At 42.2% G+C, this 26,936-nt stretch overlaps 1 long non-coding RNA gene across 2 annotated transcripts in view; it reads left to right on the top strand.

The window, feature by feature from the left end:
- Nucleotides 1–26,623, top strand: part of LOC309355364 — a 45,181-nt gene extending 18,558 nt beyond the window's left edge. For both annotated transcript variants that reach the window (XR_014162518.1, XR_014162519.1), the window contains exons 2-3: nt 11,946–12,184; nt 26,455–26,623. This is a non-coding gene — a long non-coding RNA (uncharacterized lncRNA). The remainder of the gene's footprint in view (nt 1–11,945; nt 12,185–26,454) is intronic.
- Nucleotides 26,624–26,936: the final 313 nt, after the last annotated feature.

Here is a 26,936-nt window from a genome sequence, read left to right as displayed (position 1 = left end):
ACGAGGAATTGCGTGGTTCTGCTGCGTGCCTTTGCTTCCCTGGCTGAAGACCTGGGGGTTCCATTAGCGGCGGAAAAGACTGAGGGTCCCACTACGCAACTTACCTATTTGGGTATCTTGTTGGATACCATGGCCCAAACCTCTAGTTTGCCGCACGATAAGTTAGTTGCTTTGAGGAAGGTCATTGAAGAATTGCTCCCATTGAGGAAGGTTACCTTGCAACAGCTTCAGTCGTTGCTAGGTCATTTAAATTTCGCTTGCAGGGTGGTGGCGCCAGGGCGCCTGTTCTGCTCTCGCTTGGCCAAACTTACCTCGGGGCTGCAGGCCCCGCATCATAGGGTTCGTTTGTCCGCCCAGGTGCAAGCCGACCTCCGTGTGTGGCTGGAATTCCTGGAAGAATTTAATGGTGTATCACTGTGGCAGGACACTTTGAACCTCCACAATGATTTTCAAGTGCATTCGGACGCGGCAGGGTCACTGGGGTTTGGTTTGTTTTGGGACGGCAGGTGGTGTGCTGAACCTTGGCCCCAGGCTTGGCGTGGGGAAGCGATAACTCGAGACCTGACATTTCTTGAGTTTTTCCCCATAGTTGTTGCGGTACACTTGTGGGTTGAGCATTTTAAGGACCATCGGGTTTGTTTTTGGTCCGATAACCAGGCAGTAGTGACTGTTTTAGCTAAGCAGTCATCCCGGTCGTCTAGGGTTTCGGCCTTGCTTCGGGTGTTTGTTTTGCACTGTCTGCGTTTTAATATTGTATTTTCTGCTCGCTTCGTTCCGGGTATTTCTAACGAGATTGCTGATGCTCTGTCCCGTTTTCAGATGGAACGATTCAGGTCATTGGTGCCAGAGGCTCGAGACCGTCCGGAGATTTTCCCGGATCATCTCTGGAACCTTGGCAACACTTAGTTTCACAGGGAGTAGCCGCATCAGTCGCCCCTTCCACACTAAGGTCCTATAAGAAGGCCTGGGCTGATTTTCTGTCCTTTAATGGCCAATCGGCGGGGGCGGTCATCACCCCTCATTCTACTGCCCAGGTGCTTAAGTATCTGGCACATTTGTTCCAGATGCGCCGGGCAGCTAGGACCCTGCGACTCCATTCGGCAGCAATTTCTTTCTTTAGCAGGGCCACTTTTGACAAGGACCCATGTAGGAAGTTTGTGGTGCGTCGGGCGTTGGAGGGATGGGGACGACTCACCCCATCGAGGACTGTTCCCAGACGTCCCATCACTTTTGAGTTGCTGATACAGATGCGCAGTAAACTGCGGAGCATCTGTTGGTCCAAGTTTGAGGCCCGTCTATTTTCTGCAGCCTTTTCCTTGGCATTCTTTGGGGCCCTGAGGGTAGGCGAGGTGGTCCTTGAGCAAAAACGGGATGGAGGTTCTAGGGGATTGCTGTTGCAGGACGTGAGCATGTCGCAGTCGGACCTGAGGGTGCATATCAGGAATTCGAAGACCGACCAGGTGGGTAGGGGAGCTGTCATTTGGCTCTCGGCAACGGGAGAGAAGGGTCCTTGCCCAGTAAAGGATCTTAAGAAATACTTGTCCTTGCGGCCGGCAGGCGGGGGGCCTTTGTTTATTCATGAAAATGGGCACCCTTTAGTGCGGCATCAATTCACTAAGGTGATGCGCAAGGTGGTAGTGGCCTGCGGCCGCAAGGCATCGGACTTTGCTCCTCACTCCTTCTGTATTGGTGCCGCAACGACAGCTGCCCATTGGGGTTTGTCAGCAAGGAGGATAAAGGACCTGGGTCACTGGAGATCGGATGCATTCAAAGTATATGTGCGGAAATAATGGTGGTGTGTGTACTGACATTTTTGTGTTTTAACCCTAGGTCTGGCCGCTATCCGTATTTGGATAGTGGGACACAGCATTGTGCACTGGGCCGCTGTCAGAGCTCGTCAATCTGGTCTGGGAGCTGGCTTGGGCCTTCCGCAGCAAGTGCAGGTGTCCTGGATTTCCAGACGAGGGATGCAGTGGAGGGAATTATTGCCTCTCATGCACAGACGGGTCCTCCACGCTGGCCCCCCTACAGCGATAGTTGTGCAGCTGGGGGAGAATGATATGGTTTCCTCTTCCTGCTTTGGGCTGCGTGCTGCCATATTACTGGACTTGAGGGATTTGGCGGCCTTGGTGCCTTCAACCACATTAGTTTGGTCGCAGCTGCTGAAACGCCGCATTTGGAGGGGTAGCCCTTGCCCGGCGGCCACTGAAAGAGTTAGGAAGCGGATTAATTCCGCAGCGAGCAAATTGGTGGTTGGTTTGGGTGGATTTGTGATTCCTCACCCTCTGATTTCTTTCAAGGCCGCTGAGTTATTCAGGGATGATGGGGTGCATCTTTCCCCGTTGGGGAATGATGTCTGGTTGGATGCAGTGGTATCCAGGTTGAGGGTGTGGTTTGGGTTGTGAGTGGTTGGCGGCGAGCGTGAGGGGCTCGAGTGGCGGTTAGGCATTGGTTTAAATTGGTTGGTGGAGGGGTAAGGATTGGCTGGGCCTGCCCCTCCAATGCTGCTGCTGCACGGGTATTCCGTTAAAGGAATTCTGGAACTTACCATCCCCTTCGTCCAAACCCTTGGTGCAGGGTGCGGGCCGTGTAAGTTCCAAGGAGCATGCGGGGATTAGCTGAGGGTCTGTTTTGCAGCTCCAGTTGACCCTGATCTTGCTCTTCCGCACTGACTACGGAGTCAGGGCTGTCCCCCAAGGCGGGGGGGGGGGACAGATAGTCTAACCAATGCCTAAGCAACCACTCACAATTTGTATTGATAATAAAGTTGTGGCCAAAATTATGCCAAAAACCTTAAACAAAAATAATGTGTGATGTTTGAGTTATTGGGGTTGGGGTGTCTTGGGGACCTCAGCACGCAAACGGGTAACTTCAAAATTACTAAAGCAAACATCAAGGAGTGAATTAGACTGCTGAGAAGGAAGGAATGGAATTGAAATGTTCAGTGGCAGTCAGGGCTGGATTTAGATGAAGAGAGCCCCTAGGCTACTCCACTTGTGAAGCCCCTCCCCAGCCGCAGGCCTGGGCAGGCCGGGTCTTCCTGTTATATACCTGCTGGGATTGACAAGGCATCTGACCCTCACTTGAATCTCATAGCTCTCCTGACGAGTGCTTTGGTCTGCCCACCAGATACCAGGCACTCTACTATTCTATTTAGACCCCAGTGTTTTTGTTACAATCCCCTTCTCAATTAAGTAATCAATTTTAATCTAGAATTTAAATTCTCAAAACTTTCTTATTTGTTAATTTGAGCAAGTAAACTACTGCTCTCACTTCATTACAAAGAGTATTTCTACCTGCAACACACTTGAGCAAACCTGCTCCTCTTCCTTTCCCAGATATTTTGTTGCCATTTACATTTATCTGGACCCTCCACTCCTATGCCTCCCTAATAGCTTTTGGGTCTGTCCTTCACCTCCCCAGCTTGCCTGCATTTCAATAGCTAAGGATTCTAGGTAGTGCTATTTTTCTAGAAAAAGAGGTGATGGAACACTTCATGAACACCTTCCTTGTTCTCTTATAATGGCAATGGCACCCACCTGAGAGGTGCCAGAACTGAGTTTTGGCAAGTTCCAGCTGGGAAAAAAAGCCCTGATTCTAGGTCAGTGAGAAGTGGGATTCTCACACAAATCCAAGCTTGCATTTTGTTAGGTTATATCATATTTAATAGCAAGAACAGAGGTTTCCATCTGCAAAAATAAAAGAGCCAAATAAAAGAGCCAAATATTTATGTATTTATTTATTTATTTATTTATTTATTTATTTATTTATTAGCCCTGTGCTCAGAGAAACACTCACACACTTGGTTAGGCATGGCCATGAAACCTATAAGACAGATTTATTAGGAGCAGGTCTTTCATTATCTAATTACAGCACCCAATAATTGCACATCTTCAATAGTCAGGAGCAATTGATTTCCTCTGCCCCCCCCATCTCTTCAGCACTGCAGAGCTCTGTGCCACACATTCAAGTCAGGCACTTATTTATTTATGCATATGGCTTGCGTATCTCAAGGCTAAAGGCATACATTTTTAACAACTGAAATATTCCCAAAGGAAGGAGGATGGGGAAAGGTTCCTTTCTGAACCTCTCCTGCGCTATCCCTTGTTTATCTGCTCATTACCATGACTGAAAATGGATTTGTCAGGAGAAATGTAATTTAAGAAATGGAAACAGGAGCATATAGAGGGTATCTTGATAACTTAGCTGCAGTCACACACCTGTTTTTTCCCCCCTTGGTTTGTTGAGAATTCGTCCCCTCTCCACTTAGTATCCCCCCCTCCTTTCAAAACATGAAGAATCTTGCATGACTAGTCTGAATAAATAGTCATTCATTCCCTTATTTGGACACATTCTGATTCACGACAAAACCAGGGCACCCCAAAGGGAGTTGAACAGTTGAACAGAACCTCTTCTGGCTCTCAGCACCTTTCAGGTGATCAGCTTTCAGAGCAGTACCAATATACAGAGAAAGAAACACCACACAGTTGACTGGTCCATTGCAATAAACTATTAGGTACAGGAATGTCACCAGGACCTCTGGAATAGCTGTTGTGTTTGTTGCAATTGATTGGTTGATTCGTTGATTGGTTAAATTCATCTGACGATCACAGGGTGGTTTACAATATAAAAACAAAAAATGCATATGATAATAACAAACAAAAACTGTGACTGTGGAGGCCAATTCTGAATTCACACATTCTTCCACAGTGGGGACATAGGTTTCCAGGCAGGAGTTGATCACAGTGAGGGTTTGCCAAGCATGTCTTCCTCTTAGCACGTTTCTCCCTTTCGTCCTGAGTTCAAGTGTCTTCAAAGCCCATGACACCTTTGGTAAAGACTGTTCTTCAGTTGGAGTGCTCGCAGGCCAGTGTTTCCCAGTTGTCAGTGTTTATACTACATTTTTTTTTTAGATTTGCCTTGAGAGAGTCTTTGAATCTCTTCTGTTGACCACCAGCATGACGCTTTCCATTTTTCAGTTTGGAATAGAGTAGTTGCTTTGAAGAGTTTGGATTTGGATTTGATATTCCGCTTTATCACTACCCGAAGGAGTCTCAAAGTGGCTAACATTCTCCTTTCCCTTCCTCCCCCACAACAAACACTCTGTGAGGTGAGTGAGGCTGAGAGACTTCAGAGAAATGTGACTAGCCCAAGGTCACCCAGCAGCTGCATGTGGAGGAGCGGGGAATCGAACCCGGTTCACCAGATTACAAGTCTACCAGTCTTAACCACTACACCACAATGGCTCTAGTTGCCTATTCCTAGAAGTTACCTGTGCCTAGGTGGCAGAAGTTAGGCTAGTCCTGTCCACATGATGGCACAGCTGGACTACTAGCTGAAGGCACTCTGCGCCAATGAGACCACCTAAGCCTCAAGCAACAGCAGTGGCTCCAGAATTAACCCAAGCTGAGTACCCACTCCTTCAAAGGGAGTGTAAACCCATCAGGAACAGGCAACCTCCCATCCATCTGGTCTAGGGAATCACCCACTAACAGTGGGTCTTATCTGGACTGAACTTCAGTTTATTGGCTCTCATCTAGTCCACTACTGAGGTCCAGCACATCCATTGGCACATCTACAGATGTGAAGGAGAAATAGAGATGTGTGTCATCATTATATAGCAGGCAGTGTATTCCAAGGCTCCAGATGGTCCCCAATCAGTGGTTTCATGTAGATGCTAAACAGCATCTACAGCTAAACAGAATAGGGGATAAAATTGAATCCTGAGGAACCCAACGTTGAAGGCTCCATAGGACCGAAGAGCACTTCCCAAAATCACCCTCTGGAAATGACACCGAAATAGAATTGAAAGCCCCTGAGAGGTCAAGGAGAATTAAAAAATGACACATCTCTCTATCAACAGCGGTCATCATACGAGGTGACCACAGCAGTTTCTGTGCCCAAACCAGGCCTAAACCCTGATTGAAATGGATCTAGAAGATGGGTTTTCTCCAAAACTATCTGGAGCTGGTCAGTGACTACCCACTCAAAAACCTTGCCCATGAAGGGAAGATCAGAAACCGCTCAGTAATTTACTTAGATTTTCTGAATCCACTGAAGGTTTCTGGAGGAGTGGCCTTACCACTGCCTGCTTCAAGCAGGCAGGGACCATCCCCTCTTGCAAGGAAGCATTAATCACCTCCCTAGCCTAGCCAGCTGTCCCCTTCTTGTTAGTTTTTATCAGCCAAGAGGTGCAAGGGTTCAGAGTTCATGTGGTCACCCTAGTAGCTGATCTGAGCACATTGTCCCTGTGTGTTTCCCCAAATCTGCCTGTCATTAAGCACTCTTATCTAGTTCTTTGAAGTGTGTTTTGTTCCTACTCCAGACTCCTGTGCAAGGTTTCTTCCCTGCTATAGAAAACACACATTAGCCTCCGTCAGCAAGGTCAAATGGCCAGATACACCATAGAAAACAACCAATCCTCCATTAAGTGCGCATGACAAGCATGCTGCTGGTCTGAGTGTCACACTAAGGAAGAAACCTCTTGCATTTAATTTGCTGGAAAGGCCTTGTAAGAGGAAGGCCTGTAGTTCACTGGTAGAGCACTTGCTTGCATGTAGAAGATCCCAGTCCAAACCCCAGCATTTCTGGATAGGGCTAGAATAGAGTCTCATCTGAAAATCTGAGAGCCGTTGCCAGTTGCCAGTACTGAGCTCGATGAACCTATGGTTTGCCTCAGTATAAAACTCTAAAATACATGCTTTGGTCTCACAATCACAATCAGGGCTACTTTCTCCATATTTCCAGGGTATCAGATACATGAGAATCTAATACCTCAGGGGTTTAAAAAATCTCCTATTCAACCCCTCACCCCAAGTGAGCATGTTTCTAGCTAATATAAGCTTCATAATATTTAGGCTGTTCATCACAAAATCCATGAAGTTACGTCTGCACTAAGCAAAACTTCCAGTACTTTTTAGTTCAGTTCTTTTCCCTCTTCCCCTTGACTAGCAAAAGCAGCATAAATTATGCAGAATGAGCCTATATATGTAAATATGCTAAAGATGCATAATTTAAATTAAAGAATGTGGCTTTTGTTGACATAGAATATAATCACCTTTGGAGAATAATTTGTTTTTAATTTTTTAAGGGTTCAGAACACACAGCTCTGGCCTCAATTGGAGCAGGCATTGGCTGAGATATGTACCTTTCAGTATTGAAATTTGCCTGCCACTTCTGCCTTTAAAGGTATTGGTAGAATTCCAGCCTCAATATAAACAGAGTTCTTTCATTTTAATTTTAAGAGAAGAAGAAATGAAAGGAATAAGGAAAGAAGACAGAGGTCATAGGGATGGGAGAAAAATGAACACTGAGATAAGGAAATGAAGAATGGAAGGCAATTCAGTAGGAAAGGAATTCAGGCAGTGGCAAAAAAAGTTTTTACTCCTACAATGCAATCCAGAGGTATAACAAAATAATGGTGATGAAACTGATTTTTAAAAAAATTGGTGAGAAACAATGCACTTGGATTAATGGCTTCCGATCTAAGAGGTGTCATTGACTTCAGTAATATGTGATGGAAAGACAGAGAAATGAAGGGAAGAATCAAAGGTGAGTATCAGAAGAAAGTGAGAATCAAAAGCAGTAAGGAAGGAAAGAAGGACTCAAAGCAAAGAACTCGAGGAGCCTTTGGAGGACATAAGCCTTTGAAGTCCCAGTATGTTTACTCAGAGCAAAGCCTGTGTGACAGTTGCTGTCTTGTGTATACTGCTCCCGGCGCTCTGGGCCTGTCACTTTGCAAACAGTCCTGTCACCAACTAACACAAAAATAGCATGTGTTGGTCCATCTCCATTCTTCACTTATCATAAAGCCAAATAACTAAGTGATTGCTGTCCTTGGTGTTGTTGGTCTGCAGATAATCTGGAAGGTGGCATATGGAAAAGGATGACATTCTCGCCAACCCTGATTTCTTTGTCAAGGCGCTATGGCTAAAAGAAAACCTTTCACTGAAAGTTACTCTTCAGTTTCAGAATCCTTTTTTTTCATTAATGGCACAGCCTCTACAATCTTGCTACTACCATGGATTTCATGAGCATCTCATTGTTTGATCCTTGTGAGACACCTTCATCCACTTGCCTCGCTTGAAAGTCCAAGAGCTGGAGAAGGGCTATGGAGACAGAGAAGGGGAAGGTGGAAGAGGAGGAAGTAGGTGCTCTCATAGCCTTGATAGAGCATTTTTTTCCCTTGCCAGGAAGGTATACGGGCAAGTGCAACAACTTGGGCAAGGACCACCTGAAAAAATTCAGTGAAGGGTCTGGGCCCACTCAAAGTTCTGTGGCGGCCGTGCGCGCATGCTGTGGGGTGTGCTTCCATCATCTGTGCAAGCTACAGGGTATATGCACGACACCCCAGCATACCCCGCAGCATGTGCGAGTAACATCAGCATGCCCTGAAGCATGTGCACATGGCACAAGCACACCATGGGACATGATGACATCATGTGTACTTGGTGGAAGGCATGCACACACAGCATGCTGACATCAAGTAGCCCTGGAGGGGAGGGGAGGCAGCACACGTGTGTCTGGCAATCCTTGGTGGGAAATGATGTGAATGAATAGCACCAACAGGGAGGTTTTCTAATTGTAAATGCCATGCAGGGCCCTCAGTCTGTATTCTGATCACAGTGTGTATGAAAGTCCATAGCCTCAATGCAAAGAAGGGTCCTCTGTGGCACTTCTTAAAAGTTCTCTTAGGCACCCCCTAAGAAAGGCAGGAGGCCTCTGAATACCAGTTGCTGTGAATCACAAGTTAGGAAAATGCTGCTGCATTCAGGTCTTGCTTGTGGGCTTCCCATCTGATTGCCCACAGGATGCTGGACCATATGGGGCTTGGGGCTGATCCATAGGGGCTCTGCTTGTGTACTCATTCAGAGAGGATGGGTGATATCTCTACATGTTGTGCTCCTGCTATCTTAAGATACCAATTATGTGCTGCATATTTCTGGTTCTCTCCTGCAATTCCCCACTTCAGTAGTTTTCAAGCTCCAAAATCCTGGAATTATTCAGCACTTTATAAGGCATCCTTTCCATCCACGATAAGATATAATGGCAGATGAGTATCCCTGGAAGACAGTTTGCCCATGTGCACCCCACTTTCCAGAGCAGTGTAATACTACTACTACTACTACTACTACTAATAATAATAATAATAATAAAATATTATTTGTACCCCGCCCATCTGGCTGGGTTTCCTCAGCAACTCTGGGTGGCTCACAACAGCAGCAGCAACAACAACAACAACAATGATAATAATAAGAATTTGATAAAACATCAAACATTAAAAGCTTCCCTAAATAGGGCTGCCTTCAGTTGTCTACTAAAAGTCAGATAGTTGTTTATTTCCTTGAAATCTGATGGGAGGGCATTCCACAGGGCGGGCGCCACTACAGAGAAGGCCCTCTGCCTGGTCTATGAGAAGTCTATTAGTAATGGTCAAGATTTCAAATTCCTTTACTCATGTCAAACATTGGGGATTGAAGGTGCTAACTAATAAATAGAATATTAGTTCTATTTAGAAATATACAGGCAAGGCATATTGGAAACAGACATTCCTACAGCAGGCAGGCAATATGCTCGCCTTAGAAAGAGCATCTGCAATCCCATATAATTCAAAGAGGTTAGCTCTGTGGAGTGTCACCTTTCCTAAAGTACAGTAAATAAGTTGTTGTTGTTTAGTCGTTTAGTCGTGTCCGACTCTTTGTGACCCCATGGACCAGAGCACACCAGGCGCTCCTGTCTTCCACTGCCTCCCGCAGTTTGGTCAAACTCATGCTGGTAGCTTCGAGAACACTGTCCAACCATCTCGTCCACTGTTTTCCCCTTCTTGAATTCCAAAAGCGAAAAAGGGCTTCCCAACAATCCAGAAAAATAACTCTGTGGTTGTGAACAACACATTTGTTGCCCATTCATAGTGATCAAGGTGGCCAAACACATCACCACTGTGAATTGTAGTTTCACTGCCTCCAGAAATCTTGCCTAGACAATAGCTCTGTAAAATGAATTGCTTTCTTGAACATTTCTGCCCATAAATCTGAGGTTTTATCACATTAACAAGAGAACATGGGAAGTCTATGGAGTTCATTTATCCATAAATAACATGATCCATAAAGCCTAATTTCTCTTACTATGACAAAAGTGATTGTTAATAAACACTTGTGATCTGATCTGTGCTTTCAGGGATATTTATGCAGATGCTCAGTATGTTGCAAAAAATCTGGTTAGGTTCATTGCAATGTTCATGAATAATACATAGGTTCAGTGAGTGAGATTTTTTTAAAAAGCCAGTCAGGAGGAAAATGCCCTGGTCTGGGGTGGAACAGTGAGGAAGGCAAAGGGGAAAAGGCTGTCTAATCCCGGTGTACTTTGTCTTTCAAAGGGGGACCCTGAACAACAATACCTGTCCATGACACCTATTGCTATGTGTGGCTGTCAATCCCAGGAGATTGATGATACTGGACGTGGCTGGTGATTTCATCTTCACTCTTCATCGTTCCATTCAGCAAAGCTCTTTGAATTGGACAAACCTGGCAGCTAATCATTGAAAGGCCCTTGGAGCATCAATACTGCCCTGTCATTTGTATTGATGGCAAGTGTTACTGCTTGAAAGTGAAATCAAAGAGGGACGAGGCAGACTGGAGACTTTGGAATGATAAACCTGAGTTAGATTTAAAAAAATACGAGGTTGGAGAGCCAGGCCTCAACTACCTTGCTTCCACTTTCTCTCCCTCTTCCTCTCCCTCATCCCCTTCTCTCCCTCTCCCTCTCCTTACTCCTTCTACCTGATGGCTGCATATGAGATGAGTCTGCTTCCCCAGGACCGAATGTACCTTGAAGCATTCAAGCAATCCATCTAACATCAAGGCTATCAATGGCTACTAGCAAGGATGGACAGAATGGCTATACTCTGCCTCCATGGTCAGAGGCGATATGTTTCTGAATGCCAGTTACTGGAAACCACAGGAGGGGAAAGTTGTTTTGCTCAGGTCCTGCTTGCTGGCTTTCTATGGGCATCTGGTTGTCAACTTTGAGAACAGGATGCTAAACTAGATGGGCCATTAGCCAGATCCTCCAAGGCTTTTTGTACATTCTTATGCAGTTTGGCACTGAATGGTTGTGTGTCAAAGTCTTCAGTGACTTGGCATGTGATTTTGGAGGTGGTATATGAAGGAAGAGAGGTCATGTTGTTGTTGTTGTTTAGTCATTTAGTCGTGTCCGACTCTTCGTGACCCCCATGGACCAGAGCATGCCAAGCACTCCTGTCTTCCACTACCTCCCGCAGTTTGGTCAAAGTTGTCTTTGTCCATGGAGTTTTCTTGGCAGGGATACTGGAGTGGCTTGCCGGTTCCTCCTCCAGGTGGATCACGTTTGGTCCAAACTCTCCATTATGACCTGTCCATCTTGGGTGCCCTGCTTGGCATAGTTCATAGCTTCTCTGTGTTATTCAAGCCCCTTCGCGACGGCAAGGCAGTGATCCATGAAGGGGAGAGAGGTCATAGGTGAGGGTAATTGGCACGGCAGACAGCGAGGAGCCATTTAAAAGAGAAAGAGACTTTGGATACTTGAGAGTGGTGGAGAAGGATGACCAAAGGTCATGAACAGAGCTGGGGGTGTAAGAAGGCATCATTACCCATTGTACACTATTTTCATCGCTTGCAGCACTGTCTTCTTTCCACTGCAGTTTGTGTTATACTATAAAAACCTATGTTACTCATTGAACTGTCTGTTGGGGGCAAATTACATAATTTATGTAATTAATTTCTTAAATTATACCAATGCAAAGGAAACACAACACAAAGGGCAAGGGGGGGACACACAATCAATTACAAATCATTTGAGGAGTGGAAGCAGCAACAACAGCAAATAACAAACATATTCACCGGATTGATTTCCATTCCGACATTGGATAAATAAGCAAACATTGGCCATTTCATATTCTGGTTTGTCAGAATTCTTTGACATCCCTAATGACAGCTGAGAGATAAGTAGGGAGACACAAGTATGGAGAGATTTGAAGGGAATCAAGTCCTCCTCATCCCTCCAGGATCCTGAAATGCCATGGAAGTCATTGTAAGAAATGAAGGAGGGGAATCGCATGGTCTGAACAATGAGAGAAGCAAGCAAAGAACTTGTGGACCTACCTGTTTCCAAGGAAAAGCTATCCACAAAATGCAACATATTGCTCAGGGTAAGCATCCATGATACTGTATAAATGCTCCTTTTATTTGTATTTATTCTATCTCTCCTTTTGGTCTTTTTCTGCTTTGTTTTATAAGCACTCAGCGTATTGCACGGTGTTATAGCACACTATCATTTTTAAACCATTAAATGTTAACTTCATTTTCTTGTATGAATTATGCTCCCCTCTTTTAGGTTTGTAATGAAAAATAAGTACAGGTTATGCAAGCAATAACCTCCGTGTAAGCAGCAGCTATCTTTTTTAAACGGTTTATTATGCCACAGTCTGGTACTCCATTAAATATAGATTACAGACTGTTGAATAAATGAATATCAACGAAGCAGCCCCAGCCTTCTGTACATATCAATGCAAATAATGAATCATGGCATCTCATGAAAATGTATAACAGAGGAGAGCAGGTCAAGAAGTAATTACACATTTGTCTAATCTCATGCTTCTTGCACTCAAAGCAGGCTGAAAATGCATCACTGGCGAGAAAAAGAAGCAAGAAAGCAAAGGTGCTGCTGACCTCTCTTTGCGGGGAGGAAAGGACTAAAAAAAATGAGCTAGTTCTGCTCATATATTTTTGGTGGGGTGTTGTTGTTTTTTGTAAACTCACATATTTATTTTAGTCACTACAGAAGCAGTTTGCAAGCTGATAGCTCTAGGGATGTGCCATGGGTTCATGTGGACCATGGGTGATAGATATCGAAGGCCGGGTTGAGATTTGAAATGGGATGTTTATAAAGTCAAAATTGTCTACTCTTTGGCACCAGAAGAACCTCTCAGGAGTCACTAGAAGTTTTAAAAAGCATGTTCTCCTGGAAATGCTCTTTCTGAGGAAGCTACACTGGGCACAACCACAATGTTTTCATAGACTAAAATACCAGCAAGCATATTACAGAATCTGAGTTGGAAGGGAGAACAAAGGCATTTTGGTTAGGTGGCCTTCCAGATTCTGCTTACAAAGCTCTTAGGAAGGAAAATCTATCACCTTCCATAGTAGCCCGCTTCACAGCTCTCTTAATGTTTAGCAGAAATCCGTTTTATCTTATTTGCAGACATTGGTTTGGCTTCCATCAGTCTATGTGACAGCCCTTCAAATATTTGAAGATGGTATTCAATGGCCTGATGGTGGTAGTGGTGGTGATTGTGGTGATTAGGAGAAGGATTTCCCCAACCTCTAATGTCCCAGGGTGGGTTACAACAATTTTAAAATACAGTTTAAGAACTTACAATTGAAAAACACAATTACAAAGAATAGGATGGGTCCTGAAAGTGGGGTGTCAAAGGCCAGGGTAAAGAGGTCTGTCTCTAGCCTTCACCAAAAACTGTATAATAACATTTCCATATGCACATTTGTGGGGAGGGAGTTTCACGACAGAGAATGTCCTCTTCTGGGCCACTGCCACCTGAGCTTCTGAGGGCAGCAGAATAACTTAGAAGTCTCTTCTGCCAATCTTAGCACTGGAGAAAGTCTGTAGGGAAGAAAATGGTTTTTCAGATATTTGGGACCTAAGCATTTTAGGGCATTAAACACAAATGTGAGCATATTGAATTGGGCCCAGAAATGAACTGGCAAAAAATGAAGATTTTTTTAAAAACAAAAAACAGTTGATATATGTGATAGAGTCCCAGCCAGTAATCTAGCTGATTCATTTTGAACCAGATGAAGTTTCTGAGTCTTCTTCAAGGGCAGCTTCATGCAGAGCACATTGCAGCAATCCAGTCTGAAAGTTACCAGAGCATGTAACATAGTGGCTAAGTCATTTGGGTGCAAACAGCGAGTAGCTGTCAAACCAGCTGGAGATGAAAAAAGCACTCCTAGCCACCAAGCTTCACATGCAACCATAGCTTAGTGCGACCACCTGGCTCCTCCTTTCTTATTTATTCTGTTGCTGCACTGTGCTAAGCCAAGCTATGGTGTTGCTTACCATGTCACCGGAACTTGGGCTCTTGGTTTAACTTCCTGGACTAACCGCAAACTGCAAACCATAGGATTATTTGTTGCTAGTTAAATTTATTACACCCCCTTTCACCAGCATTTCCCAGGGCAGATAACAATTTAAAATTCAGATTTAAAATTGGTTAAAACATATTGAAACAAATGTTGGCTACAGTTCGTGGTTAGTCTGGAGAGAGCTCAACCATGTGCCTGCGGTCAGATGGCATGGACTATATTTGCATCATCCCTGAGCATTTTTCAAGCTGGTTGGAACTGATGGGAGTTGGATTCCCACAACATCTGGGCCAGAGGTTAGCATCCCCTGCTGCACTAGATAGATACACAGTGGTCTGACTTTGTACATATGTTTACATTAATAAAAATATTATTTCATTAGTGTATAAAAAAGTGATTTGTGATCATGTTGACAGAAGGTAATTGTGATTTTTGAAAGCAGCTGAGATAGCAGTAAAAGTAACCCATAAAAACTAAAATATAAATTAAGTTTTCTTCTCCATCTGCTACTGGACTACTGTACAGAGGTCCAGTAAAGATACACATTTGCTTAGCTGTGACTCTGCAAAAAAAAATCACAGTAACATTAGGTATAAAAATACTTAATGTGCTCATTTCACTGGGTAGCTTATATGACTGGTTCTTCTATTTAAAATTCAGCTGTTGAATTATCTCAAAACGCAGCATGCAGCAAATCTTGGATGAGGTAAATAAGAAAATGCTGAAAGTAATGACTAAATCGATAGGGCCTGTGCCCTGAAGTATGTTTAGAGTGTCTTATGTGAAATATCAATAGTTATTTATAAAGTGCAATGACTTATTTAACTTTCAAAGAGTAGCCAGAAGATGCAGGGTGTGGGGGGAGAGAATTGAATTTCATACGGAGGCATATACTTGCCCATCGAAACTGTTCTGTAACAAGCACATGTTATTTGGGTTCAATGAAACTGGTGAACTATTTCAGATGATGTCCCTGTTTCAACAATAAAGCTGTAAGGGAACCAAGTACAAGACAATTTTACATGAGCAGCAATTGGTTTCTTGCTTGTCTGAACTCAGTTGGAGGCACATGCTGTCATATGCTCTAATAGTGAACTCAGAGGGTGAGTGCTGAGAGAAGCAGAGCCCAAAGGGAAACGCTGAGAAACAAGAGGGAGGTAATAGCATACTGAAACCTGAGTTATGCAGAAGTACAAGCAATCTTAAGTGGGTGAGGGGACCTAAGGGGATGAACTTCCTCCAAAACAGTCCACTGAGGACTGAGCAGTAGCTATGGGATATTAAATATCAGTGGGGAAAGTGAAAACCAGAGGCTGGAATGCCTTCCTTATGTTCCTACAGCTTATACTATCTGCAGGAGGGTCTTCCTGGCTGGCAGAAACCCTGAACAGGTGTTTACACTTACTAGACGTTGAGGATACATTGCAGCATTTACTGACAGGTCCCACCCATGTTGTCATAAGCTGGAAAAGGATGCAAAGGTCTAATCATTGATTCTGGGTTGCGTCCAAAGTAGTGCTAACATGAACATTCCACCACCATGAACATTTCTTCTTATTCAATGGAACATTTCCCCTCTCTTCTCCCATCGTGCACCCCCCAAATGCTCTAGGCGTTCCAGAGCAGATTTGGCAATGATGTAGGACTCGCTTGAGGGGGAGAGAAGGAATGGATTGGGTACCACCTTCTGCCTCTACCCTCCATGCTCTTCTCAGTGAAACGTCCTGTGTTCTTAGGAGCACTGAGTGTTTTCTTCATCAGAGGCATTCTGGATTTAGGGAGTCAGCTTTAGGGGGAAGGGGCTTCTTGTCCATCACACAGCAATGTTCTACCATGCAAAGTGCATATTGTGGTGGGGCATAGCCACCCTCACATCACAGGCATCACATAGCTGGAAGGGTAGGACAGTGCCAATGACAAGCCAGCACAGACAAACTAGTGGAGCCAGTCCAGTGCTCCTGCCAGTACATCTGTAAAGTCATGACCTCACTGCTGCCCTGCCTCCACCCAGGCCTGTCCTGTTCAAATAAGCTGAAAAGATTCTGCTGATGAGAGGAGGGTGGCTCTGTTCTACTGCACTGGCAACTACTGAAAAGAAAATTTTGAGTGAAAACCACAGAGCTTTTTCCATTTGTACATTAGATTTTCCATATATAATGTATCCCATGCTTTTCAACACTTTCTATTAACTGTACGCTTTAAACTGCAGCCTTTAAATAGTTACAGGACCAACTGACATAAAGAATTAAGGGGGTGATTTCTCAAGTCAAATAATAAAAAGTGCAACATGCAATAACAGATCTGTGGGAGCCATTCCATAAAACCAAGTCATAACATGCCATTTCAGTTATCATTACATGATGAACTCATCTAAATTAGAACCAAAGAGAGATTTCACATAGATTCAGCATTCAATTACATTTGACAATGTCATTGACAATCTGAGTTTCAAACATTTCCATATATATCTTTAAAAAGTTAATTCTGGTTCCTTACAAAATGTGACTCCACTTTTAAAAAAACCTCTTAAATTATTAGAATATACAAGTGGGTTTTTTTGGAAGCAAACTTGGTATAGGCTGGAGCTGGTAAATTAATTATTGGGTGGAAGAACGGAAAACCCAATTACATCCTAAGTTATGTATGATCCAGAAAACCTATCAGACCTTTTCTTTATAACAGAGAATGCCAAGTACTTTGAAGAAATTCAGACTGTGTTCATAGAGTTTTATGATTAATCAAGAATTTAACATTTCAAAACACTGTTTCATTTATTTGTAATTTCCCCAAATAGCTCTTTTTTCTACTGATCATTAGGGTTTCTTTTAATGGCTGTAAGGAAATTCTTTTATGTTTTCTTCTTCTTCCCTAATATGCTAAGAAAGGAAATGTGGGCATGCAAAAGAAAGGAAAGAACAGTAGGAGGAATGGGAGTTTAAAAGGTTGTATAATAATATATGAAACATCAATGTATGTAAGATGAAGGGTCCAATCCTTCCATAGTTCAGCACTATTAAGTCCCATTGATTTCAAATGGGGAAAAGTAAGCACATCATCAACTTTCCCATTAAAATCAATGGCATTTAAATGTGCTTAATTTTGGTGGATCTTGCTCAAAACCCCAGGATCCAAAGTCTCATTTGCAATGCTCTTCTAATGTGCAGCAGCTTTTTAGCTCAGTAAAACTTCCACTGCCTCTCCTCTATTTGCAAATTCCCCACATGCCTCCTAAATCTGTTCTGGGAATAGTCTAAAGCCTCTGAGGGCAATAGGGGCATGCAGTGCTAGGAAAGGCAGGGGAAGTTCCATTGCATTAGCAGAACTGCTTTGCTGGATACTACCCAAGATCTCTATATGAGAAGCTTTGTGTGGTGCATGAAACAGCCCCATAAAATGGTATTGATGTATCACTAAGGGATGACTTCCTTCAGGTAGGTAGCCGTGTTGGTCTGACGTGGTCGAAATAATTAAATAAAAATTAAAAAATTGTCCAGTAGCACCTTAGAGACCAACTAAGTTTGTTCTGCATATAAGCTTTCGTGTGCATGCACACTTTTTCAGATGACTTCCTGTTTGTTGGGTATGAAATATGGCAACCCTAAGCATATATGAAACAGTTTGCACATCACTAAGTGAGTGCCAACTTTACAGAGAGTTATTTGGTACTCCTTTCTAAGCCATCACCTACTTCTCTTGTATCATTTTAAAACATATTTTAGCCTTTTAAAGCTTAAGGTTTGGGGGTAACTGGGAGGGAAGGAAGTGTTGATTTTTAAATGTAGACTTGAATTAACTGGCCTTATGTTAGGTTGTAGGTCTGCAGTAAAAATACACATTCAAAAAAAGCTATATCTTCCGAAGCAGCAAGAAGAGCTGCATTTTGATGTGTACCTAATTTGCTATGCTTATTTTAATGCTCCAGGATGCTCCTGTTAAATATTTCAATATATTCCATTCAAATTTAATTCATTAAAAGACAGATCTCATTATGCACGTATTCGTTACATAACATAGAAGTAATTATACTAAAAGAACAATTATATGATTTCTACATTTTGATTATAAAAATGCCGAGGGATGATCTAATTTTATTATTCTGTTGATCCATATGTGAAAAGGAAGCAATTTTCTAGACAGAGCTAAATGGCATTCTTCCAGTGATATTGCAGAGAAGAATGCTAGCAATGGGTTAGAAATACAAATATATAAATTAAGCTCCAAAGAAGCAGGCACAGATTGGGCATTAGGGGTACACAAACTGTGTGCTTGACATTGACCCCGCCTTTCCCTAAGGGAGAAGATGTGGTCTTGATTGTCTTGTCATCCCAGGCTTTAAAGGTCCTCCAGTCACCTCTAAATGCAAACACAAATGTGGGGGCAAGCCCTATACTTTCCTCCTGCATGCTGAAAAGGGAGGGAATTTGTCCCTGTTGTGCTGAGTCGCAGAGATGCTTTGGGATGCAGAAAGTCATCTTGTGTAAAACTCTCCAAGGAGGGTCCCCACCCTTTCTCTGACCCTGAAGCAGGGCAGAGAATCCGACCAACCTTAGGCTGATTATTGGATGCAATGCATCTTGTTTGTTCCACTAAACATTTCTTTAAAAAAATATTGAAATAGAAACATATTAAAATATTAAGGAAAAATATAACACCTCACCTGCCAGAGGATGTCACCACAAGCACTGAGAATCTGCATTGTTCCAGGATGATGGACACTGGACACTGTGAACCACCAGAAAAAGGTGTGTTTCTTGCCTTTAGGGAAGTGTCTTACTGTCCACCTTCAATTCAAACAAGGTGAAAAGATGTTGTTGAGGTCATTACTACATGTTAAATGCCAGTATTTGTGATCAAAAAATGCCTTTGGGAAGGACAACTAAGAGCCACGAAGCAGCAGGTGGAGAAGGGTTAAGACCCACCCCACTCCATTGCAAAGCACCTCTTTTTGGTGCTGCTTTTGCCTGGGAACAGGGGCTCTCTTTAAACATATTCGAGTGTAATGGGAAGTTAGACTCAAATATGGTTCCCCCATTTGAACTTACAGATTTCACTGGAACATTGTCGATTTGTTTCACTTTTGACTTTCATCATTTCATAACTTGACATTTCAGGTTAATGTTCAAACAAACAGAAAGGTTTCAAACATTTTTCAATATTTCTTCAAGCCTCAAAGCATATAAAAGTGTTGACATTTCTGCATAAACCATCTATTCTCCTCCTCCTCCTCCTCCTCCTCCTCCTCCTCCTCCTCCTCCTCCTCCTTTCTGTGTCTGATGACTGTGACTGATAGTTGATAAAAGGCATATCTAAAAAAATTCTTCCGCTGATGGAGAGATAAATATGATGCACCTTCCAGTCATGCTCAGATATTAATTACTTTGAGAACAGGCTGAAATAGCTCACATCTATAGGGTGCTTTGATTGTTCTATGCCCAAATTAGATGCCTTGTGGAAACTATATCATTAGAGGACTACTGAAGCCTTTCTCCTGAACAAGAATGGTATTCAAGCCATCTAATACAGTATGTTCGCACATTACAATTTAATATTTCAAAAATCTCAGTTAAGACACAGTTCCATTAAACTGAAGCCATTTTCTGGGTATATTGATTTTCTTATTTAGTCACCTTGCTGCCCGCACAACGAGTTTGTTTTCAACATTTATATACTGTATGCTGCTTTTTGCCAAGTTGGATTTTTTGGCAATGCAGTAAACCCCAGCCAGTTAAAACAGCATCACATTTAAACAGTAAAGCAAATAAAATGCCATAAAATCAATGTGACAATAACACTGTGGTTTCAGAACTACATCACAATACTCTCCCATGATCTAGTGTGGATGTATTTAAGAACTTATTCACCAAGAACCTGGGTGAATAGATATGCTTTTATTAGGCAACAGGAGCTCATTGTGGAGGGAGCCACCCATGCCTCTAGGTAAAGGAATTTATATAGCTGGGGTATTACTGCTGAGAGCACTCTCCCCAAATCCCTACACAATGTACAACCATTTCTGGGATCCTTCTGCCAACTTCAAGGTCTGGGCATGCTGGTAAGGGTAGAGATGCTCCAACAGATACCTAAGTCCCAAGCGTTTAAGGGCATTAGATTGTGGCTAGCTTTATTAAGCTATGACAGGCAGGTGTTGAGAGGACAAGAAGTTGCTCACATTCCTTCAAGCATCTTGTCCACATACTCAGACCTCATTAATAGAATCTGATCCCAAATAACAAGATTAGACAGTTACTTGGGTGCCTGTACTTATAGCAGTGTCAAGGTTAGAGTGGAGATGAGTAGTCTTACCTTTAAGCTGCCAAGCAGGTATGTCACAGCAGGCTACAGATGGTTCAGGTGTTTATAGGTCAGTGAACAAGAGCTCCTTAGTCCCCCTAACCACTACGAAGAGCTCTGCTAGAGGACTATATATGGATGCAATGGTGGTAGAGAAGTAATTTTTCTTAACTGCCATCACTGCCACATGATTGGCATGACTATATTTGCTAAGTTCAATTTGCATCACTTGCATCGCATCCATTCTCTGAACTGTTCTGCTGTCCGAAGCTTGCAGCACTCCAAGCTCTATAGCATCAAAGAAGGCAGCTAGGGGCAATCCAGTTGATGGAACTTTCTATCTTGCCATTGTATACCAGAGCCTCAATAGGAGCACCAGCCATGCAAGAGCATCACTGAATTCTTAAGATTTCCCAAGTCTCTGGGGATGAACAATTGAGGAGGAGGAGGACAGAGGACTGCTATCATCAAATCAATCCTCACCAGGAAATTTCCCATCCATGACATAGATATAAGAGCATCCTCAACTACAGGGCCACTCTGGCAAAAAAACACAGGGTATGAGTTATAATATGTCTTGGCCCAAATATCTATTGAGACAGTCTTTTGGGTTGCCATGGAGACCATGAAACACTGATCTGACCCTGATAAGACTGTTTTTATGTAGCTATTGAAGTCCTCAGATGCAATTGTCAGCAGGTGTTCCAACCTCAGGATGGTGGGTGAACTTTTCATGCCACACGTCAGCTCCTCTCACACCACATGAGTGACTCAGGAACAACTAAACCAGAAAAAGAGGATTAGTTTGGACTTCAGTCCATTTTTCCCCATGCCAGGTTCAGCCACCCCATCCCTTATAATGGCCAGCAGCCTTTTATTCATTACCTTCAATGAGGCGACAGCAGGGACTAAAGTTACAATACCTACTCAGAATTCATTTGAACTTGACTGACCTTCCTTCTTTGTCATTGTCCTCCAAATCTTCAGTCTGCTTTGACAAAAAGCAGTGTGGGTGCCTGTCGTTCAGGTGATCTCGCTAAAAGCCAACAAACGGCAAAGGCCTTTTCAGGCAGGTATCAGATTATCCTTTACAATCCACAACATCCCAGGGTCTGCTGGCTTTTTATAGGAAAAGCCAAGCATTCTCTCCCCTATCCCCACCACTCACTGGATGGGCAAATACATTTTTTAAAAATGTATATATTTCAAGAGATGAGTATCAGGCTCTCCACACAATTAGTTCTAAAGATTTGTCAAAAAGCAATAAGAGAAAATAGAATTTATTTGCCAGGCTAGCTCTTAAATCTGGAAGGAGCTGGTGTGCTACTCCTCCATTAAATCTATTACTGTCCCTTCCCCATGCTGTTTAATTCTAATACAGATGTTGCTCGCAAGGCACAGCTGGCAGTCATGCCCTTTCAAGTTTTTAATCAAGGAGGATTTGCCAATACTCGACAAGCCTGGACAAAGCAAATCTGATAATGACTTCTCACTCTCCAGCAGGATTGAAGTGACAGCAGCACCCTATGATGCCTTTCAATTCCTGCCTGTTTCTTTTGCAGGCTACTGTCCAAAGAACTGTCTGTACGGATTGACAAAAGAGATCACTGGGCAGGACCAATCCATGGCATCTTGGTGTCTGAGACGGCATATACAAATTGTGCTCCCTTGTGGCACATGTGCACATACATACTAATAAGTTATATAATGGACAATTTGCAGGTCTTGAGTGCCATCCAAAATCTGTTAGCTGAAGTGCTCGTGCTATTCTGTTGCACTGTCAAACACAGAGCTATTGTTTCTTGGGGGAAAAGGCTCCCTTCTGCAAACTGTACAACAGTTTGGTGAAATCCTGGTTGTTATATCTTGGGCTTACTTCAGTGATGTCAGTAGGAAGATGAAGTCCGGCTGCAATAATCTAGAAGTTGAGTCTAAAGGTTCTCTGCAGATGCTTAGAAACCATCTTCAAGTGGGCAGATTGGCTAGTGATTATGGTTTTTCTTGGGTTTCTTTTCTTTATTGCCCCATGAGCAGTTGTGAAAATGCTTGCCAATAATAGCAAGTAACCCAAGAGTTCTGATAGTAGACAAATAAATGGGAAAATATCTTCTCATATTCTTCCTGGCCTGCAGAGTGTTGATGCTATTGTTGTCCTGTGCTTCCTCCAATGAGCTCAGGGTGGTTTGTGTCACCCGCCTCCATTTCATCATCACAGCAACCATGAGATACACCAGGCTGAGAAATAGTAACTGGCACAAGGTCACCCAGTACACTCATGGATGAGTGGGGATTTGAACCAGGTCTCCTTTTATATGTTCAAAGCAAACAATTCTCATCTATGGAGATCGATGAACCCTCAGAGGAAGGAGTGAATTGTCATATATGAGAAAGCAAATAAAAACAGATTTAATTGAATCGGACCTTGAATAATCATTTTTGTGAGCAGGAAAAACAATTTAGGATATATTAGTGGCATTCTAAACTGCAACCTCAGGAAGCATTGCTTCTTTTTCTGCAAATATATTCCATAGTGGTAAATGTTGTGGTCATGACAAATGCACCTAAACTGGGTAAGCCACATCGGCCCAGCAACCTAGTGATGGAGAGAAATCCTTTCCACACAGCCAGTGAACCTTCTAGTTCATAAAGAGATCAACTACAGCTAGATTCATGCCTGTGGCTCGTGGATCTTCTGGATTAATGTAACTTCACCATATTAATTAAATATCAGTGGTACCCAAAGCGAAGGTGTTTGACATAACTGTTTTGAGCAGCATTTTCTGCAGGAGGAGTACCATTAATCTTTCTGAATCTATGAGACCATATTTTTCTGACATGTGTTGCACAGAGCAAAGCTGCAACTCTACTTGAGTGAAAACCCACCGGCAAGGCTTAAAGATGATCAATTGGATAAAATGTTTTGCATTTCTCATTCCTCCCTGTCTTGTCAATAAATACTGTTTTTAATGCACTTAATTCGCTCCCACTTTTCTTCCTTATCCATCACTATGCCGAAAAACAGCATGCTGGAAAGTAAAGTCCAGTGACTGATGAGAGAGGGGGTTCTTTTTAGGGCAGCTGCTAAGGAGAAGCACTGGGATTTGCTCCCCAAATCAATGCTACTCACTTCTTTAAACTTCCCATAGGAAAGAGAAAAGGGAAGGGCCCTATGCTTTTTGTGGGGCATGTAGAGGCTAGCAGAGATAACAGTGGCACTTTAATGAGCCTGTTTGGAAAGGAATTACAATCCATTGGATTTTTGCTTGAAAACTTTTTTTAAAAAAAGTCACATACAACCACATGGCTTATCAAAAAAATGTTTTGTGCAGTCACATTCTCTCTGAATTAAAGTCCTTTCCAACTTCTGGCGATTTATTCTATTTTCATCACTTGGAGCCTCTAACTTTTTGCTTCCACTTTAATTAAGCAAATGGCTATAGATCTGAACTATATTTAACCAAATGGCATAAAAGGTGGAGGAGTATTTCTGACATTCTTTTATTCACCCACTTTCAAATGTCCATTCCAATTACTTCTTTCGGATTCAATATTTTGACAGAGGAAATGCAGTTTCATTCTTTTTCAATAATTTTCAACATTTTTTACTGGAAGCATATTAAGTGTCTTAAACTGAATTCTAGAATGCTTCCTACCTGCCCCTCAAAAAAAATTTAATTAGATAAAATGCAGAGGAATCATTAAATTATGCCCTGAGTTCTGACTGAACATTTGTCATTGCTGTCATTAGAGGGGGAAATCTCTTTTTCTTGTAAGCAGTTGTGACTTTGTTTTCAGAGGGTTGTATTTATGATTTGTATTCTTTTAAAATCTCTGGAGGTTTGCTAAAGAATCACAGCAATACTACAAGAAAAAAGCAATGGACACCTCAGACTCACGACACCACATGGCTTTGTAGATGATTGGTGGAGGACCCCTGAATTATGCCACCTGGAGGTCAGATGAGGAACTGCTGGTGTCTCAGCTGGAACATTCCAGACAGCAACTTATCTGACAACAGGTTCAAAAAGGCAACAGCTAACTGAGGAAGATATTTGTGTATGCAACCTCTCCTGCGAGAATGCTGATAGCCAAATGGTGGAAGAGAGATAAGATACCAACTAAAACAGAATGGGAAGCGAAATTATTTGAATATGTAGAATTGGCAAAGATGACAGGAAAAATTAGGAACCAGACAAACCAAAAGCTTTACAAAGAATGGGATATATACAGATTGTACTTAAGAGAACATTGTTGGTGGAGAAAGTAGTCTGTTTGTAATATTTTTGTGTTTCAGTGTTGTCTTTCTTTCTTTCTTTCTTTCTTTCTTTCTTTCTTTCTTTCTTTCTTTCTTGTTTATAAACTAATAAAGACTGAATTGGGATGGAAAGACCATTGTTCACATATAAAACCTTTGGCATGCTTTGATTAACTTCTTCAGTGTTATATGCTACAAAGATTATAGACAATTTATGATGTTAAAGGTCATACAATATGCAGTCAACAAGGAAACAAAGGACCCATACTGAGGAAGATGGAAGACTCAACGTATGGAATAACTTTATTTTATATGTAACATTTTCTTTGTATTTGATGTGATTTGTTTGTTTGTTTTTGAGATGAATGGATTCAATATTTAAAATCAATAAAGATTAAATTGCAAAAAGGTAACAGCTGGTTCTGTATGGTGAAGCATTCTTATTTTCACAGTGATTATTAAGTATGTAAAGTGCTGTATATCTCTTTGCTGTTCTTCAGAACAAGCCACGTGCTAGGGCCAGTGAAAATGTTATACCACCCAAAGGCCACGGAAGGAGACTTCTGTACATGATAATCCACTCTGTTGGCCACAGTGAACCAGCACATTCTTGTTCAGCTTTGCACTAGGAGAAGCTTTTATGGGGTCCTCTTCTCTGTTCTATGAATTATGAATATTATCTAGTAAATTCATTGTTACAATGGTATGGAAGAACATTACCGTATATTACTAAAAGGAGTGGGTGTTGTAATATTACAGTAATATTTCCACTGTGAAATATCTCTGCTTAAGATAATACCTTCTCCACATGAGAAAACACAGTCTGGGTTCCTCTTGCATTCCATCTGCGTGCTAATTTTATACACTAGCATTATTTGAAATATTTACTGTCTATCTCTTCCTTCAGCCATCTCAATAATTCTATTGGAATCTAACCAAATCATTTCCAGTGTTTTCCAACCTGTATATCAGGGGTTGGCAGACTTCAGATTTGTGAGCTCTGCATTGGTTTTCACTAGAACCTCAAGAACACCAACTGGAGTTGCTTCCATTGTACTTTTGATTTTATTGTTAAAGAACTGAGAGTCAGAAATCCTTGCCGATCTCCTCCTGAGATCTACTACCAGTTTGAGAGGGTTTCCCCCACCCCCTTCTCTAAAGGACTCCATTTAAAAGAACACAAATTCTTTTTTCCCAAGAGATTATAGCCTTATCAGGAAACAATAATGATGAATAGTAAATATTGAATATATGAATAATAAAGTCAAATGCTGAAATTTCAAAATTTTGCCAGAGCATGACATTAAGTTTGCTGGGATTTTTATGTTAATTTGAATGTGAAAATTCTGTAATTGAATGTAGATAAGGTCACCACCCTTTTTTAAAGTCTGTGGGCACATATAGATTGTTTAGGAAGTGTCATTTTTTTCTCTCTCCTCCCCTACAAAAAGAGAGAGAGATGCACCTCTACATCCCATTAGACAGGCCACAGTTGCTCTGTCACAGAATCTTCCACTACTACCACTATTGTAGGATTGCTGTACAACTACTTATTGGGATCCCATTTTCGATCTTGTCCCATTTTCAATTTGTAGCAAACTCTCTGTGCAAACACCATCTCTTTCTACCTGCTAACCAAGCCCCAGCTCCAATTTTACTGCCTATTTCTGCTTCTTGCCAAGTTCAAGTCTCAACAGCTAATATAACAGCAGTCCCTCACCATCTGCACAGCCCTCTCTCTTATGCTGTGTAATTTATTTCCTCTTTTCTCAGGAGCAGCCCTTCGAAAGAGTTCCAACTCACCCTTCTCTCAGCCTAAACTGACTTTGACTAGAACGGTCTTCCTGACTGAATTCATTATAGATGGCCTACTTTTCTAATTGAAACAACAAGATATTTTTCTCTCCCCCTTAATTAAAATAAACTATAATTGTGAAATACAGCTGGTGGGAACTTTTATTATTTATTTATTTTTTGCAAATCAACATATAAACTTCTTTTCATGGGTTTTGAATTCTTTGAAGAGAAGTAGAGTTCTGCTGAAATGGTTTTTTAAAAATGCATGAACATATATATTGCAATCCTAGGGCAGTCAACTCAGGAGTAAGTGCTAATGAGTTTAATGAGACAAGTTCTCAGACAAGTGTGTATACAGAATTGCAACATTTGGCAATTATGATTGATGTAAATCTACATAAGAAGTCAATGCTTAAGTTTTTTGGTTAGTTGTTTTAAAAGAGTAGTGTCAATATATA

Source organism: Podarcis melisellensis, assembly GCF_964234715.1.
Source record: "Podarcis melisellensis genome assembly, chromosome: 1".
Classification (NCBI taxonomy): Eukaryota; Metazoa; Chordata; class Lepidosauria; order Squamata; family Lacertidae; genus Podarcis; species Podarcis melisellensis.
The sequence above is the reverse complement of the archived record's forward strand: the minus strand, read 5'-3'. Positions and strand labels throughout refer to the sequence as shown.